Here is an 11,432-nt window from a genome sequence, read left to right on the forward strand (position 1 = left end):
GGGGCGTGATGTCAGCAGCTGCTCTCCGCCAGAAGCTGTCCCCTGCCTGCGGCCGCCAAAGCACTTGATTCATCACAGAGCCAGGCAGGCTTATAGGTCAGTGTGGCATGGGTGCAGAGGGGGAGTGTACAAATATCAGAGCCATGACCTTTGCCACACCAGCCTGGCTGAGATGGACATCTATTCAGTAGATGTCCATCTCAGCCAGGCTGGTGTGGCAGATGTCATGTAGGGGACACAGTGACATATCTCCCAACATGACCCTCTCCAGGAGGGACACATTGTTCTGCTCCTGCACTTCCCTCTTCATTTATAATTGCCATCACCTGTGTTGAAGCACCTTTCTTAGCAAGTGACCTGTTCAACACAGGTGATGGTAATCATACATGATGAGGAAAGTCCAGGAACAGAGCATTATGTCCCTCCTGGAAAGGGTCATGTTGGGAGGTATGCAGTGATATCAGGGGGTGGGGGAGAGAGGAGCATGTTCCCACTTGTATGTCAGAGACAAGAAAAATGCCTGTCCTCTGTACACTGGGGCCTAATAATCACACATATGCGCTCACATATCCGCTATAGCGCCTATTTTACTCTAAAGTTGCAGACCAACTTTTACAAAATGAGGGACACACTCTGACTCACATCTGCAGTGGTGGAGGGGAGAGGGAGATGGAGACTTGCGGGGGTGTAGGGGAGGCCTGCTAGTTAATGCTGGTAAAAGAAAGAGGCATGCCTCCTCTCCCTAGCCTCTCCTCTTCCCCCTCTCACCCCACATCACCTCATCCCCTCACACTCGCCGTCAACTAACCCCCTCTCACCCCCTCACCACACCCACTCTTACCCCCCCATCACCTCACACCCCCCTGTCACCACACTACCCCCATCACCACACCTGCTCTCACACCCCCCCCATACACCACACCCACTCTCACCCCCGTTTATGTAGTCCTCTCTTAAGTACCACTGTCACTTAATTTGACTCTGCTGTCACTATGAGAGGACTAGACGCGCAGAGCACTGTTTCCATGCATGTGAAGAAGCTACTAAAGGATGCTGGGGCTGCACCCAGCGTCATTTAAATTTACAAGGCTGGCCGGCATCTGGCTGCACTGGCTGCTGCCTGTCCATGTCCACCCAGTCCCAGTGTGCCCAGTCCGCTGCCCCCAATAAGTCAATGGAAAGTGCAGTGCTACTTTGCCCCAGGCTCCAGCCCTGTGTGTGCTGTCCCAGAGTCCTCCTGAACCCTCTAAGCATGTAATCCCCATGGAGTGAAAGCCCTAGCATTGAGCATGAAAGCCCTGGCATCAAGCATGAAACCACTAGCAATTAACATGTAGGTAAGCGACAATTATGTGGCATCATATGTAATGGCAATTACGGTGTGTGGCATAATGTGTAATGGGCAACACAGTGTGTGGATTATTGTGTAATGGGCATCACAGTGTGAGGCGTAATGCATAATGGGCATCACGGTCTGAGGCGTAATGTGTAATGGGCATTACGGTGTGAGGCGCAACGTGTAATGGGCATCACAGTGTGAGGCGCAATGTGTAATGGGCATCATGGTCTGAGGCGTGAATGTGTTAGGGGAATTACGGTCTGAGGCGTAACGTGTAAGGGGCATCATGGTGTGAGGCACAACGTGAAAGGGGCATCACAGTTTGAGGCGCAAGGTGTTATGGGCATCACAGTGTGAGGAGCAACGTGTATTGGGCATTATGGTGTTTGGTATAATGTGTAATGGTTTAATGGGCATTATGGCATGTGGTATACTATGTAATGGGTGTGTGATGTGTAATAGTCATTATGGTGTAAATTTTTGGCACTCACTGTCCCTAATTTAGAAAAATTTGCCTGCCATATTGTGTAATGTATTATGGTATATGGCATCATGTAGAATTGGCATTACTGTGTGTGGCCTTATGTGTGATGGGCATTGTTGGGTGGTATTATGTGTAATTGGCATTATGTTGGGTGGCATTAGGTGTGATGGGCATTAGTTTGGCATTATATGTAATGGGCATTAAAGTGTAAATTTTTGCAGCGCGCCATCCGCGCTCACTATCCCTGTTTCTAGTATGTATGTGGGGGTGATTCACTCTGAAGTGCATATACATAAATAAGTCACCTATTTATTTTCCATTGATGCCCAATAGGTGTTGATAGACACGCCCAGTAGGCTGTGACGGACACGCCCAGTAGGCTGTGACGGACACGCCCAGTAGGCTGTGATGGACACACCCCTCCAATGGTGCACCCCCTAAGAAAATAAGCTGCGCACGCCTATGCCTATTACACATTATGCTGCACACCGAAATGCCCATTACGTAATTTGATACACACTGTAATGCCCATTACACATTATGTCACACAACCTATTGTTCATTACACATTAAGCCGCACCATAATTCCCATTACACATTATGATACACACCGCAATGCCTATCACATATTATACCACATAAGTGCAGCTTATCTATATGTTGTTTCCAGAAGTTATATGCTCGTTGCCAGGGGGTTTCTTGTTCAATTCCAGGTGTTTCATGCTCCTTGCCACAGGGGGTTACTGTGCACACTTGCTGCCATGGGTAATTACATGCTCGTCAGGGAGCGTTACAGTACATGCTCGTGGCCCAGGGGGAATACATGTTATTGGCCCTATGCCCCCCACTCACACCCATACTGGACCTCCTGTATACCATCACACATCCCTGATGTGCCAGTGCCCCACAATCATACACAGGTGTAAGTGGTGTCGGAGTATCTGACCTGACACAGGAAGAAGATGGAGTGTCAGGGCCTCCTGGTGCTCAAACTGGCACTCCTCTGCCCCTACAGATGGACAGCAGCTAGCCTGGGGGCCCTGCGAGAAATTCTCAGTGCATTGCTCAGCACTCAGCTAATTCAGTCTGTGGCAGCCTTTATAATCAATCTAAGAACCTCCCGGCAATGTAAACAGTGTTTTGCTGTGAGGTTTTTTCGATTGATTATAAAGGCTGCCACAGATTGGATGTACTCGGGGCTGCAGTGGAGGGAGCAGGTTCTGCTCGCTCTTCATGCTGCCAGCGCTGCTGCCGGTGTCAGAGCCGGACAGCCGCAGTCTGTGGAGGCTAGCAGCAGCAGTTCACATCAATATAGCACAGTGGTTCCTAACCTTTTTTGTCTCCCGTACCACTTGATTAGGCTTTTCATTTATGAGTACCCCCTCGTGTCAAGCCGCGCGTGACAATTTTTAGGGTGTGTGGCCTAAAAGAGGTGTGGTCTCATTTGAAGGGTGTGGCTTAACAGGGGCAAGTCACTCCCCCATTTTCACTGTGGTGGTATGTGCCATGTCTTCAGATTAATTTAAGAACATGCTGATGTATGCCCAGTTTATACTACAAAAATCATTCTGGTACCAAATATAAAACATAGCGTTCATACTGGCAATGACGAGAAAAAAAAAGAGTGCAACCACTTGACCTCAATATAAGCTCAGCCCATTCTGCGGACAGCATATAAAATAACAGAACACTGTCAAATCTCTATTACTGAAGCAACAAACAGACATTCCAAGGGATCATGTTAGCCTTCCAATAGTGCCAGATACACATATGCCCCCAAAAGTGCCAGATACACATATGCTCCAATGGTGCCATGTATGCCCCCACAGTGCCAGCAACAAGTATGCCCCACAGTGCCAGCAATGCCCCACAGTACCAGCAACAAGTATGCCCCACAGTGCCAGCAATGCCCCCCACAGTGCCAGCAATATGGTATGCCCCCACAGTGCCAGCAATATGGTATGCCCCCACCTTGCCAGCAATGCCCCCCAGAGTGCCAGCAATAAATATGCCCCCACAGTGCCAGCAATGCCCCCCCACAGTGCCAGCAATAAATATGCCCCCACATTGCCAGCAATAAGGTATGCCCCCACAGTGCCAGCAATGCCCCACAGTGCCAGCAACAAGTATGCCCCACAGTGCCAGCAATGTCCCCCACAGTGCCAGCAATATGGTATGCCCCCACAGTGCCAGCAATAAATATGCCCCCACAGTGCCAGCAATATGGTATGCCCCCACAGTGCCAGCTATGCCCCCCACAGTGCCAGCAATATGGTATTCCTCCAATGTATGCATGTTACATAGAGCCAGCACTGATGTATGATGGAGTGCACGCAGAACCAGAACACAGACTGCACACACATGTGTGTGTGTATATATATATATATAAGTGGGGAACCGTCTCAGAGAGGAAGCGAACAGAACACACAGAGAGTAGACAGAGGGAGTGAATGTGGAAGAGATGACAGAAAGCATACTCACCTGGCATCAATCCACACATCCAGCGATGGCGTCCTTCCGTCCAGGCATACTTCCAGGCGCGGCGGCTTTCTTCCCGGCAGGGCAGTGTCCTTCAGCAAGACTGCGCATGCGCCGGGGTCCGTCCTTCAAGGTGCTGCGGCTTTCTTCCAGGTGCGGCGGTCTCCTTACGCGACTGCGCATGCGCCTGGGGTCCATCCTTCCAGCCGCGGCGGTGTGACCCGGCGTCCTGCACATGTGCCGGGTCACGCAGCCGCCATTACCGGCATCTGCGTCGCGTACCCCCTGAAAGACCAGCTCGTACCCCCGGTGGTACGCGTACCACGTGTTGGGAACCGCTGATATAGCAGAACGGGTAGAGCGCCTTTCCAGCTCGGCGCCTCCCTGCTTTGCAGGACTTGCTGAGCAGGTAGTACCGGCCCTGAGTCCAGTGTTGATATGGGGAAAGCATTACTTAATTTTGTAGCAGATTAAATCAGTAAATATGACATTTAGTTAGATAGATCTATAAAACATATGAATCTAGACCTAGTTAACTTAAATTACATTAATATGAGTGTTTCATGAGCCATTATGCTTTTATGCATAACATTTTGTGTAAAAAGTGCCAAGTTTTCAGTTATACAACGTTATTTTATCTGTTCATTTTGCATTTGCTATATGAGAATATAATGCTTGAACAAGTACCTTTAATACAGTACTTTTTGAGAGTGTGATTATGTTTTTCCATCGCTGGCAGGCCAGTGGCATTATGTGTAATGGGGCATTTTCAGATCAGATCATGGTAATCATGTTATTTAGACTATGACTGGAAGAGTACAATAGTGCCCTGTAACAATAATAATTCTGTCTGCAATGTACTGTAGCTCTGCTTGGCTTGGATACATGTTTGTAAAGAAACAAAACGAAATTCAAGATACTGTATGTGTATTTTTGTTCTCTATTTAAAGGCATAGCAAAAGAGTACAAAGGCAGACAGTGCCTCATTAAGAAGAATGATTAGAAATTGTTATGTACATCTATTAATAGCAAATTATAATGAGGGAAATATATTAATGTGCAAATTGAAAATTACAGCAAAAGGAAAAATGAATAATGCTGCATATTTGAAATGTTGTGATGAATAAGGTAATCGTTATATTTGACATGAACATAAAATATATCCATGTACATTTTATAAAGAATTAAGTACTATATGGCTACGTCTAATTAGCAGTATAAAATATCTGGCATAACATTGATTTTAATTGATGTGTCTGAAGAAGTAAGCTTTCATAACCATTTAATAAGTTTCTAAAGTTCAGTTATTAAATAGAAATGCATCTTACATGATCTGCAAAGGCCATTGTGAGCACACAGGGGGCGACAGACAGCTCTGTATGGATAATTCTGCACTGCATGATGGGCAATGATGCAGTGATCAGTGCACTCTGGCCCTGATTCACAGTTGCAGGCAGTGTTGATGTTTCCACAGTTGTGCACTGCACATGTGTCACTGCCTCAATAAGTGCGTACAGCAATTAATTAACGACTACACTTGCCATGAGGATTAATTGGCAAGTGATTGACAAGCAGGAGCTGTTTTATAGGCATAAACGGGGAGGGGCAGCAAAAACACATGTGTGTCAGGACTGTTTCCAGGGGAATATATCAGCTGCTGACTGCAATCCTTTACAAAGGAATGACATCTCCAGCAGTGGCATAACTATACATTTTGCTCTCCCCTGCCCAAAAATACCCCCCCTTCCCTGGTGGACATGATGATCTCTGGCAGTGGTGTAGTGGACTATGGAGGCCCCAGCTACTATGGGGCCCTGCAGGTAATCCCTTGCACCATTTTTATTCTATTTAAGTAGAGATGGGTAAAACGGGTCACTAAAAAGAGCTGGGATTAGTGCAAAATGCGAGTGGGTCCCTTGACTCTACCCCACAGAGCACTCCCACGAAAGGGGGTAGTGCTCCTCCTCAAACAGTAAAAGAGGTCACCTTACAAAATGTATTGGATGCCGTAAACTCCAGTGAGGCCCGTTTAGCCGGGCAAATTAACAAAGTCCAATCTGACATAACTCTGTTGCGCGATGATGCGCAGAAATTATGGGACAGACTAACTGAGGCCGAGACAAGTATCTCTGATATCGAGGATGCTATCAGTCCCATTCAGTCACAAGTTAATACTATAGCAGGCTCGCTTACAGAGATGCAGCGTAAAATTCTGGATATGGAGGGCCGAATAATTTCCGCTTTATTGGCTTTGAGGAAAGAGCAGAAGCGGCCTCACCAGAAAAATTTATTGAAGAGTGGTTACTGCAGAATTTGGGCAAGGAAGCACTATCTCCTTATTTCTCAGTTGAACGGGCACATAGGGTACCATTTAGGGCCCCAATTCCCGGAGCCCCGCCGCGCACCTTGATCGTTAAACTTTTGCATTACAGGGATCGGGACAATATTCTGAGAGCTGCAAGAAATAAGGGAGACCTATTTCATAATGGCAAAAAGATTGGGTTGTTCCCTGATCCCCCACTGGACATTCAAAAGCAGAGGCTTAAATTCTGGGAGGTTAAAAGGCGGCTCAGGGAACTGAATATTAAATATTCAATGTTATACCCCACCAGACTGCGGGTGGAGTGTAAAGGAGAGGCCAAATTCTTTCTTACACCTTTGGAAGCCGCTGAGTGGTTGGATAAATATCATCCCAGCACTAAACAACTGGCTGCTCGCTAAAGTGATTGTCTAATTAAATGTCTATGTGCGAGTTCTAATTCTAGGAGCCGGTTTAGATCGATAATGTTGTTGTAAACGTGACTGTACCCCCTATTGTGCTCCTTTATTTTCTTATGACAATATTTGCTATGCACTGCTCGGTTAATATATTCTGGCTTGATACATTGATTCCCAAATGGGTGGGGGGTCCATTAATGGTGAATGTTTTCTAATGCAGATGGGGGTTGGGGGTGTGTGTTTGTAGTTAGAATATGGATAAGGTTAATTGATATTCTATTGGAGATGCCGGAGGGCTAGCCTCGCCTAAAGGGTGTGTGGTTCTTAGTAAAGTGCCCCCAACGTGAGGAGGGGATATACTTGAGAGTTTGGGTGGGCTTAGGTATGCCTTAATGGATAGGTAATACAGGGTGGGGGGCGGGTAAGCGGGTTTATGTTAATATGTGTATGTCTATGTACGTGTACAATTATATGTTGTTGTGGAGATTATATCATGTCGCACCTGGTCATCCTAAAGAAAAAAGGGGATAATTACCAAATCTCCCGGTTTGGAGGTTGACAAACCGCCTACAATTAGACTCCTTAATATATGGTTGGATTTCTATCTTGGAACATGAGAGGGTTAAATGAGAGGATTAAGCGCTCCTTGGTACTTAAACAATGTAAACAATTCTCCGCTGAAATAATTTGTTGTTGAGACACATCTAACTGAAAATAAAGTTCAGGCGTTGAACCGCCCATGGATAGGAGCGTTGTATCATTCTCATTTCTCTTCCTCTTCACGTGGTGTCTCTATATTAATCAAAAAAAATCTTGGCTTTGAATTACTCTCTCTAAAAAAAGGATAAGAGAGGCAGATATGTGTTCCTGGATGGGATTGTTGATTCCAAAGTTTTTGCATTTTAGCCATATATGTTCCCCCGCCATTTAATTATGAGGTGTTGAGACAAGCGGTGAATTTTGCCGCTGCACGTCCAGATAATCTGATAGTATGCTTGGGGGATTTCAATGCCGTCATGAATCCAGGGCTAGATAAGTGGAATAATAGAGGTGGATATAACTCTGGAAGTACTGGTCTAGCAGAATTTATTTCCACGGTTGGTTGGAGTGATATTTGGAGGGAAAAAAATCCTAGCAGTAGTCAATTCTCCTGTTATTCCTTTACTTATACATTTTCGAGAATTGACATGATTTTTTCCTCCAAAGATTTACTCCAGATGGTATCACGAATAGAGTATAAACCTCGGGGTATTTCTGATCACTCGCCTATTTTGATGCAGATCGATGGAAGGATGGAAGTGGTGTATAGATACTGGCAGTTTTACCCTAGTTGGCTTAGTCAATATAGGAATCCTGAGGAATTAGGAGCACTGATTGAGCAAATTATTTCCGAGAATATAGACTCTTCCTCCTCCACTAATGTTTGGGATGCATTTAAGGCTGTTCTCCGTGGATATTTGATTAAGAAAATTGCTATAATAAAAAGGAAGACTAGAGAGAAGGCTCTTGAGTTAGAAACTAGTATGATTCAGATGGAGCAGAGATATTTGAGGCAAAAATCTGAACCATTAAGATTGGAATGGCTGTCAATACAACAGAAATGGGTTGAACATCTTCAGACTATGGCCAACCAAAGATTACTTAGCAATTCACACACAATTTTTTTGAATGCTGACAAGGCGAGCAAATATCTGGCCTACTTGTCAAAAGTCGATACCTCTTGTAATACAATAACAAAAATATATTCTCAGACTGGGGTTTTGCAGACTACTCCTTCAGAAATGGCTGAGGTGTTTAGGACCCATTTTAGTAAGGTATACCAATCTAAACTTAATTGGGACTGTGAGCATATTGGGGAATACCTCAACACAATAGATCTACCATCTATTGAGGGAGAGGAACGTATTACCCTGGATTCACCTATCACCAGGTATGAGGTGGAAGCGGCAATTAAATCCCTCCCGTCTAATAAAGCCTCGGGAATAGATGGGTTACCAGGAGAGATATATAAACAATATAGTGAAATTTTTGCTTCTAGACTACTTTTTTCTTCCAGCAAATGATTGAGGAGGGTAAACTTGGGGACTCTATGTCAGAGGCTATTATTAACGTGGTCCTTAAGAGTGGTAAAGACCCTACCTCGGTCAATTCTTATCGGCTGATTTCTGTGATCACAACCGACGCTAAAGTCTTTGCCAAAGTTATGGCGAATAGACTTGATAGAGTGTTAGGAAAGTTGATCCACAGTGACCAAAATGGATTTATGAGAGTAAAATCCACCGCTATTAATATCCGAAGGGTATTACCTCCAAATGGCAGAGCTAACAAAGAAGGAAATAGCAATTGCATCCTTCGATGCAAACAAAGCCTTCGATTCGGTAGAATGGCCATACCTAAAACAAGTGCTGAAGGCTTTTGGGATAGGTCCTAGATTTATTGGATGGATTTTTCTATTGTATCAGGCTCCAAAAGCAAGAATATCTCTAAATGGGTATATTTCTGATTCCTTCCCTCTGTTTCGGGGAACACGGCAAGGATGCCCCCTTTCTCCTTTGCTGTTTGCTCTTGCCATTGAGCCAATTGCATGTAAATTAAGAACCGAGCTGGGGGACGTGGGAATGAATGGAAGCTTCATCACCCTATATGCAGACGATTTGTTAATAGGTCTAGCTAATTATAAGAAACAACTTCCTGGTATAATAAAAAGTCTGCAGGAGTTTGGGTCATATTCGGGTCTTACAATTAATTATAATAAATCTTACCTTCTTACGACCAATCCAACAGAGACTAGGGCTGGGACAACGTTATATGGTATTTCCAGGGTAGACAGGTTTAAATACCTGGGCATAACTATCTCAAGTAAATCCTCTGATTTTGTGATAGATAATTTGGACCCAGTTCTAGGGGAATTTAAAATAAGATGTAAAAGTTGGTTGAGGCTCCCTTTAACCGTTCTTGGTAGGGTAAATCTGGTAAAAATGTCACTCTTACCAAAACTTATTTATGTTCTTACCCAATCGCCCATTTATATTAGGGAGAGTATTTTCACAAAAATTAACTCCATAATTTCCTCCTTTATATGGAAAAATAAATCCCCAAGAATCAAGCTATCAGTTATCTGCAGAGCATGTCAAAATGGAGGGATGGCAATGCTAAACTTCAAGTTGTATTATTATGCCGCTCAATTGGCCCATATGGGGGATTGGGTTAATGAGAGGGGGATGTATGCAGATATAGTTCAATTAATAAATAAAGTGATCCCGGGCCACTCTTCCTTGCAAGCAGTTATGTTGAAGCAAGGTAGAAATTCCTTCCCCTTGATTATTAAACAAGCCAGAAATATCTGGAAGTGGGTTTGTAAAAAATTGGAATTTGACGAGTTTGACCCCGATATGCATCTTTTTACTCTGCCACAGCTTAATCAACTAAACCAACAAAATTTTGCTAGAATATGGGTGTCCTACGGTATTACTACAATAGGCCAGATATACGCAAATAATAAGTTTCTGTCCAATATTGCTCAAAGCGACGATTTGGGAAAGCTGAGGCAGAAATGGTCAGGGGACATTATTGACTTAAATTTAGAGAATTGGAGTCAGGCTTTTGCAGCACCTGGTATATACACTAGTTCCATTAGAATACATCAGATACAACTTAATATTCTTCATCGTACTTATATAACCCCTGAGAGATTGAGCAGATTTTCAGCGGCTTCCTCTAATAGATGTCCAAAATGTAAAGTATTGGGGTGTAATTTTTGGCACCTTTTATGGGAGTGTGATAAATTGCAAAGTTACTGGCAAGGGGTGGGGGAAATAATGAATAGTGTGTATCACTAGACAATAGATATGCTCTTTAAATCTTATTATGGGAGTATGGTCTAGTAGTGGCACGTCTTCGAGGCTCAGACACCTGGCACTTAACTTAAGTGCCATAGCCAAAACAGTGATTGCTAGATCTTGGATGGCACAAAGCGGTCCAACCATACAGGAATGGATTAGTTGGGTGAATAATATAGTTGAACATGAGCGGAGTGGATATATAGGGGGAAATTTATTAAAGGAAATTTGTAAAAAATAGGTGTATTTGTATCCAGAAATACACTTATTTTTGACATTTTCTATCCCGAAAATACAGTAATTCGTATTCGTATTGATAGCACATCAATAAGAACACGAATTGCCGTATTTTCGGGATAGAAAATGTCAAAAATAAGTGTATTTCTGGATACAAATACACCTATTTTTTTACAAATTTCCTTTAGTAAATTTCCTCCATAGTAAGAAATTCAGTGGATAAGTTTTATGAAATCTGGAGGAAGTGGATTGACTCCAGTTACTACAAGGGAGGATAACCTCGGTAATATAAATAGTAGGATGAGCGGTGTTCCTTCTTTTTTTTTTTTTTTCCCTC

Source organism: Crinia signifera, chromosome 4 (genome assembly GCF_055691185.1).
Source record: "Crinia signifera chromosome 4, ASM5569118v1, whole genome shotgun sequence".
Classification (NCBI taxonomy): Eukaryota; Metazoa; Chordata; class Amphibia; order Anura; family Myobatrachidae; genus Crinia; species Crinia signifera.